Source organism: Acartia tonsa, chromosome 2 (assembly GCF_053477335.1).
Source record: "Acartia tonsa isolate MP-2025a chromosome 2, ASM5347733v1, whole genome shotgun sequence".
In the NCBI taxonomy this organism is placed as follows: Eukaryota; Metazoa; Arthropoda; class Copepoda; order Calanoida; family Acartiidae; genus Acartia; species Acartia tonsa.
Genome location: NC_137261.1, coordinates 61,682,813 through 61,690,098, shown reverse-complemented (window position 1 = coordinate 61,690,098; position 7,286 = coordinate 61,682,813). Strand labels below are relative to the sequence as shown.

The 7,286-nt window shown below is 35.9% G+C and overlaps 1 non-coding gene across 1 annotated transcript; it reads right to left on the bottom strand.

Moving 5' to 3' along the window:
* Positions 1-6,358: 6,358 nt before the first annotated feature.
* On the bottom strand, positions 6,359-6,430 carry TRNAT-UGU (transfer RNA threonine (anticodon UGU)). The gene has a single exon. It is a non-coding gene; the product is annotated as a tRNA-Thr (tRNA).
* Between the last annotated feature and the right edge of the window lie 856 nt (positions 6,431-7,286).

Below are 7,286 nucleotides of genomic sequence, written 5' to 3'. Positions count from 1 at the left end.
ATAAATCAGCCTAATATCCAGTATCTGGATAGTTTTAAGACCCAGTATCCGGCCGGATATTGAAAATGACCGGATATCCGGCCTAACCCTAATAAACAGATAATTGATTAGTAGACACTGTTCATTTAAGCCAACAAATTATGATGTAATAAAAGTACCTATAGGCTAAATAAATACGAGAACTTTGGGGACAGTATAATAAACATTCCAATATCCCCTCACTCTCTTGATATAAGATAAGATATAATTGCAGTGATATGAATTCTAGTCAAGAAATTGAAAAAGACTGGCTCTCCAACAACTCCCTCCCCTCTTACCCACGAGCATTACTGTGATCGCAACTTAAATACACTTTGATATTAACAACGCATTTGATTTTCAAATATTATTTAATTTTCCTAAATAGAACCTCTAGAAAAGATCTAATATCTTTAAGAAGCAATACATAGTATCAACACTCAACATAACCTAACCTTAATTACTAAACAAACCAATGAAAACTACATATCCCCCCCACCCCCCCCCCCCCTCTCCCACACTTATTCTCTGCTTAACAAGATAATTCGAGGGAAAAGACTAACAAGAACTATTACTAAAACACCCAGTATCAACTTACAAATGTACAACCTTCTTTGGCTAGTATCCAATATTTGCGGTAAAATATCTATTTCTCCATATCCAGTTTTTTTTCAGGGATCTCCAGGGATAAGACAATGGATGATAAGTTATGTAACAAATTTAACCCTTCTGTAGATTAAGATAATTGGTGAAAATGTTTAGACACTGCATAAAGTACCGACCAAGTTGATGTAATGAATGTTTAAAGCTAACGAGTTTTAAAAGTTATATATAAAACTTTGGGGACCAGTAAAAAATACAGTCTAATGTCCCCTCTCTCTCCCTGAGATAATCATAAACTGGTAGAAACTGGACAGCTATGCTTTTCAATCACTTACACATAAACAATTTTGAAAGTCGATTTAGTCTGTGAGGGAGGGGATATTGGACTGTAAATGCTTATTACACTAGTCCCCAAAGTTTTATAATGACGTTTCCTTGTTTATTAGCTACTACATTTATCCTTTAAGATCTCAATGATTTTCCCTTCATAATTGTTTACAATGGTTATTCATAGTGATTAAATAATTAATACTTTTATTGATACCTATCTATAATACAAAGTAGAATGATGTCTGTCTGTCTGTCCGTCCGTCTGAAGCTTGAGATCTCGGTAACCAATGAACCGATTGGATTCTACTCTTCAGGGAATATACCTACTAGTCCTGTGGTGGTTTTAGGCTATTTTCTTGGTGAGTGGGTGTAGGAGATATCCTTAGTCCTTTTTATTTATTTTTTTTGTGTAGGAGATATCCTTGGTTCTTCTTTTTTTTACGAATTTCACCTTAACTTTTTTTTTGATCACCTCTTGGGGCAAAGCCCCTAGAGGCTAGGGGCGAAGCCGCTAGTGATCAATAAAGTAGAAAGAGTGGTTTATCTTATAAGCACCTCGCGAGCACAAAAACCCCATCCACTCATTTTAAGATAAATTGATATAAAGGGGGAGGTAGCTTGTTTTTCGTGTGTTCGAGGTTTAACAAAGGTTAGGTTTGTTTATAATGGTACAGGGTAGCCCGAAAAGATTAATCGCAAAGAAAAGAGAAAATCTACCCCACACTTAAAAGTCTAGAAACTAGAAATATCACGAAACCTATGTCTTTTTGAAGAGAAAATCACATTTCCCACAAAGCTTTACAGACTGACATAAAAATTAAATTATAGAGTATCTTCAGAACTAATAAGTGTTTGAAAACAAATTGTTTTCTCTTTGTCTGACATTCAATCAGGGAGGGAGGGAGGGATTATTGGGATGTTCATGACACTAGTCCCCAAATGTTTTCTTATTTGTTGGCTGAAGAACTTTGGGGATGTGTATTGTATTTTGATGGGTTGGTTCATTAAGTTTATTGTCCAAACGTTTCAACCATTAATTGTAAACTACAGAAGGTAGGTAGGTAATTTTGTGTATCATAATTAGGAATGTACATGATTTTATTTGCCATTGTCTTATCCCTTTTGATCCCTGGACTAAAGCCAATATATCATCTCTGTCTTATTCAAATTCAAATTTATAAATCTATTCTCTAATAAATTAGTTCAATTTACGTGTGTGTGGTTTTTGTGTGTGAGAGTGAGTTTGGGTGTATAATTGTGCGTGTGTGATTTTAATATTTTGTTAATAGTTTTGTTAGCCCATAGGGGCCGAATCTCCAGGCTCACAAAATTGGTATTTTAGGAGTATATTGCCTTTGTACTTAAAAACTTGTGTACATTCTCGTTACACAGGGTATATGTCATCCATCTAACCTGATGTGTAAACAAATATCCTTGATAACAAATACAAAATTACTCAGGGAAAGAGACAAAATTACTTAAAATTTAAAGAGCTAATCAATATATTATTACTTGGATTTTGCTTCAGATTATTATGTACTCTGATAAAGTGTTGCTTGCAGCTGGCTAAGATAACGATACTCCCTTCCACTCCCTTTACCCCATCCTCTCCCCTCATAATGGATGAACGAGCTAACCAATGATTAATAGGGGCAAGTCATATGTAATATGTTTCCCAGTAATATCCGCTGGATTAGAAACGTTTCTCAGCCATTCTGAAAAGTTATGTTTAGCATCTCAATACTGACAATTTTCCACGAAAATTAAAATAAAAATCTGAAAATAATACCAGTTTTAAAAGCCCAGGCTAACATAACCGGTGTTAATTTTTTAATTTTAATTTTAATAATCGCGGAAAGCTGTCTATTATCTAGTTTTGTCTAGGTTGTTCTATATCGGGGTGTCCCACGCTCCAAGAAAATAGCTTAAAACTATCACAGTACCAGTAGGTATATTCCTTGAAGAGTAGAATCCAATCGGTTCAGTGGTTACCGAGATCTGAAGGGACGGACTGACAGACGAACGGACAGACATCAAGCTACTTTGTATTATAGATGTATTGCCTCTTACCCAAATTAATCTATGAAATTAAATCTAATCAAAGCCACCTGTTTTTACCTCGAAACTCAGGGATCAAAGGGAAAAGTCAATAGACCATAAATTGTTGTACACTGTTGGAGACACAGATGTCTCTAGATTACAATTTGTGGTTGAAACGTTTGAACACACAACTAAATGAGCTAAAAAATCAAACAAAACTCCCCAATGTTCCCTTCCTCCCTGCTTAAAACTCATGAATTAATGCAAACCTTTATGCCTGCTTTGTATTAACCCTTGTTTAATAAGCATATACTTTAATGGATATAGGATATACGTGGATATACTGGCAGGGAAAACTTTGTCGTCAATTTTGCTTCCTAACATTGTCCTCATTTATTGGCTAGTTTGTTCATTTAGTAATAGAGCAGGGGACGGGGTAAAAGTGGTTGATTATTATTTTAGCGAGCTTTGCACATCGCTTATCAATAATTAGAGTACGAGAAAGTATGTTGCAACATCCAAGTAATTATATATTGATTTATTCAATACAAAATTAGGACAGGTGGGATAGGTAGATTTTATGGAGGAAAGGGACATTGGAAAAGAATATTTAGGTCCCATAAAAACGTTCTCTCAATTAGCTAAAAGCTAAAAAACCTTTTATTAAATTTTGATTTAGTTGTACAACTACCTCCATTCCTTTTTCAAAGACCTCTTTCGTCTGCTTCTAAATTATTTTCTGCTACTTAGCTGTGTTAATATAAACGACATTATTGGTTGATTTTCAATGACCCAATAGGAAGGTTGCACAAGGTTGTTGCGATGGGGAGATACAGTTATTTAACCATTTCTCCCTCTAGTGTTATACTCTAATATATTAGCAGTATTCAAAGAAGTAATTTTCAGGGTTCGGAAGCCGCGCTATCAGCCGCGCGGCTGCGGCTGCGGCTGAATCCTAATTTGCGGCTGTGGCTGCGGCTGCGGCTGCTTAAAGTTATGGAAGTGGCTGAGGCTGAGAGTGGCTGAGGCTTAGTGCGGCTGAGAGTGGCTGCGGCTGAATGCGGCTGAGGCTTAATAAGAATTGGGGTGGCTGAGGCTTACAGTGGCTGAATTGGAATTTTGTGGCTGAGGCTTCAAGCGGCTGAGGCTTACAGTGGCTGAGGGTGGCTGAGGCTTACAGTGGCTGAAGGATTTGTGGCTGAGGCTGCGGCTTACTGAAAGCCGCGCGGCTCATAGCGGCTGCGGCTTACAGTGGCTGATTGGAAAATTAAGCCGCGCGGCTGAGTGAGGCTGAGGCTGAGAGTGGCTGATAACATAATTAAGCCTCGCGGCTGATTCTGAGGCTGCGGCTTACTGAAAGCCGTGCGGCTGAGGCTGTGGCTGAATTAAATTCAGCCGCGCAGCTGAATGCGGCTGCGGCTGAATACAATATTAAGCCTTGCGGCTGATCTTATGGCTGATTATAAAATAAGCTTTGCAGCTGAGGCTTCGGCTAAATTGGATTTTTTAAATGCATTCTAGGACATTTTTTGGAGAGTTGAGGGTGGTTAGGGGTTGTGAGAATAAGAGTGGAGGGAAGAGGGGGGAGGACAGCAGGATTTTTTCAAATGTTTGATTCAGAATTAGTACCCAAATTTTATACTGGTACCCAAAGTTTTATACTGGTACCCAAAGTTTTATTCTAGTACCCAAAGTTTTATACTGGTACCCAAAATTATATACTAGTACTCAAATTTTATTCTGGTACCCAAAGTTTTATTCTAGTACCCAAAGTTTTATACTGGTACTCAAAGTTTTATACTGGTACCCAAAGTTTTAGTCTGGTACCCAAAGTTTTATAATGGTACCCAAAGTTTTAGACTAGAACCCAAAGTTTTATACTGGTACCCAAATTTTACTGGTAACCAAAGTTTTAGACTGGTACACAAAGTTTTATACTGGTACCCAAATTTTACTGGTACCCAAAATTATATACTGGTACCCAAAGTTTTATTCTGGTACCCAAAGTTTTATACTGGTACCCAAAGTTTTATACTGGTACCCAAAATTTTATACTGGTACCCAAAGTTTTATACTGGTACCCAAAGTTTTATACTAGTACCCAAAATTATATACTAGTACTCAAATTTTATTCTGGTATCCAAAGTTTTATTCTAGTACCCAAAGTTTTATACTAGTACTCAAAGTTTTATACTGGTACCCAAAGTTTTTATACAGGTACCCAAAGTTTTAGACTAGTACTCAAATTTTATACTGGTACCCAAAGTTTTATACTGGTACCCAAAGTTTTAAACTGGTACCCAAAGTTTTATACTGGTACCCAAAGTTTTATACTGGTACCAAAAGTTTTATACTGGTACTAAAAATTTATACTGGTACCCAAAGTTTTTTACTGGTACCCAAAGTTTTATACAGGTACCCAAATTTTATACTGGTACCCAAAGTTTTATACTGGTACCCAAAGTTTTATACAGTTACCCAAATTTTATACTGGTACCCAAATTTTATACTGGTACCCATATGTCACATAATCTTAATGACAATGTAATTATGAAGTTATTACAAAAAATACTAAACAATAGGTACTGGAAAAAGAAGAACTGAATTAAAATAATTTTTTGGGGGGTAGGGTGATTTTTATTGGGTGGGGAGGGCCAGGGCGTGTAAATCCCATTTTTAATTTTGGGGTGATGTTTAATTTTTTTTCTAAGGCAATTTTTTTCTGGTAGTGTGATGGTACCCTCCCCCAAAATAGTTGTAAACCTTCCCAGTACCTATAAGAAACTACCCTGAATAGGAGCACCATATCGGTTTAGTAGTTAGCGAGATCCTGTAGTACAAACATAAAGACAGACAAACAAACAGAAATCATAATACTTAATGATCTAAAAATAAGACAAATTTTCATTTTGAAATATTGGAGCTCTGATAGCTTTTTGGTACGGTAACAGCTTTGAACCATCTATCATCCGGGTTCGAATCCCAGAAGAAAAAAAAATTTGGGGGGATGAAGGGTGACTTTTATTATTTTTTTATGGGAAAATAGGGGGGAGTTTGGTTGAGCACCCACCAGTTTTAATTTTAGTTTTTTAAAAAATTCAAAAACTTGGAAAAGGCAATTTAAAAAGTTTTCATTAGTTCAGTAGTTATCGAATTCTTAATCTACAGACAAAATAACTCTCCATACAAATCTTTTTTTTTGCATAACTTTTTCAGTGTCTCTCATCAACCACAACGTATTAAATACATTTAAAATTGAAGAAATATCTAAGTAGGAGAAGCTTAATTATATATAACAAGTATTGCGTACCTAAACGGAAAAATAATAGAGAAGCTACTATATAACTTGAGTATCACAAAAATTGATTGCCCCCTGTGAGGTTTGAACTCACGGTCCCTTGTTTACAAGACGAGTGCTCTACCATTGAGCTAAATAGGCCACTTGTACAAGAAAAAAAATTTAAGATAATACAAATTCATAGTAAATATTGAGTAAATTCTGAAAAATTTGTATCTTTTAAAAACAATAAAATTAGGCAAACGTCAGTAGGGCAGTTACCCTATAAATAGTATTCAATAATATTCATAAGTATCAACGTTCAAAAACGTATTGCTCCTGGTGAAATTCGAACTTATAACCCCGGCATAACAGTGTAGAAGAACCGTGCGCTAACTGATTGCGCTACTGGAGCTCTTACATTACAGGTTCAAACTTTTTGTAGTTGTTCGAGATGGTAGTTTCTATGTTGTAATTTTAAAAAAAAACTTAAGATAAAATTTTTATAAAAGAATATAAAAAAATTTAAAAGTATAACATTTAAAAAAATTATTTTTGGGCGATGGAAATGTCTGACCCCCACCCCAAAATTAGCTCAAAACCATCCAATGTCAATATATATATAACTAGCGGCTACGCCCCTAGAGGCCTCTAGGGGGCACTTGAGGAAGAGAGAGAGTCAAATTTAATAACCCAATTTCTTATTTTAAATTTTTAAAGAAAAGTAAACAAAAAATTTTTTTTTGGGGGGGGGAATTTTTTTTTTTAGGGGGGGGGGCCTCCCCCTTCATTTTTAATTTAAGTTTAAAAAATTAAAAAAATTTTTTTTTTATTTGAGGGGGGGGATTTTTAATTTTTTGGGGGGGTTGGGGGTGTCCCACCCCCAAAAAAATAGTTATAAACCTTCCCAGGACCTATGAGAAGCTACCCTGTTAAGGAGAACCCGATCGATTCAGCGGTTAGAGAGATCCTTCGGTACAGACACACAGATACACAGACACATAGACATCCTGTTACT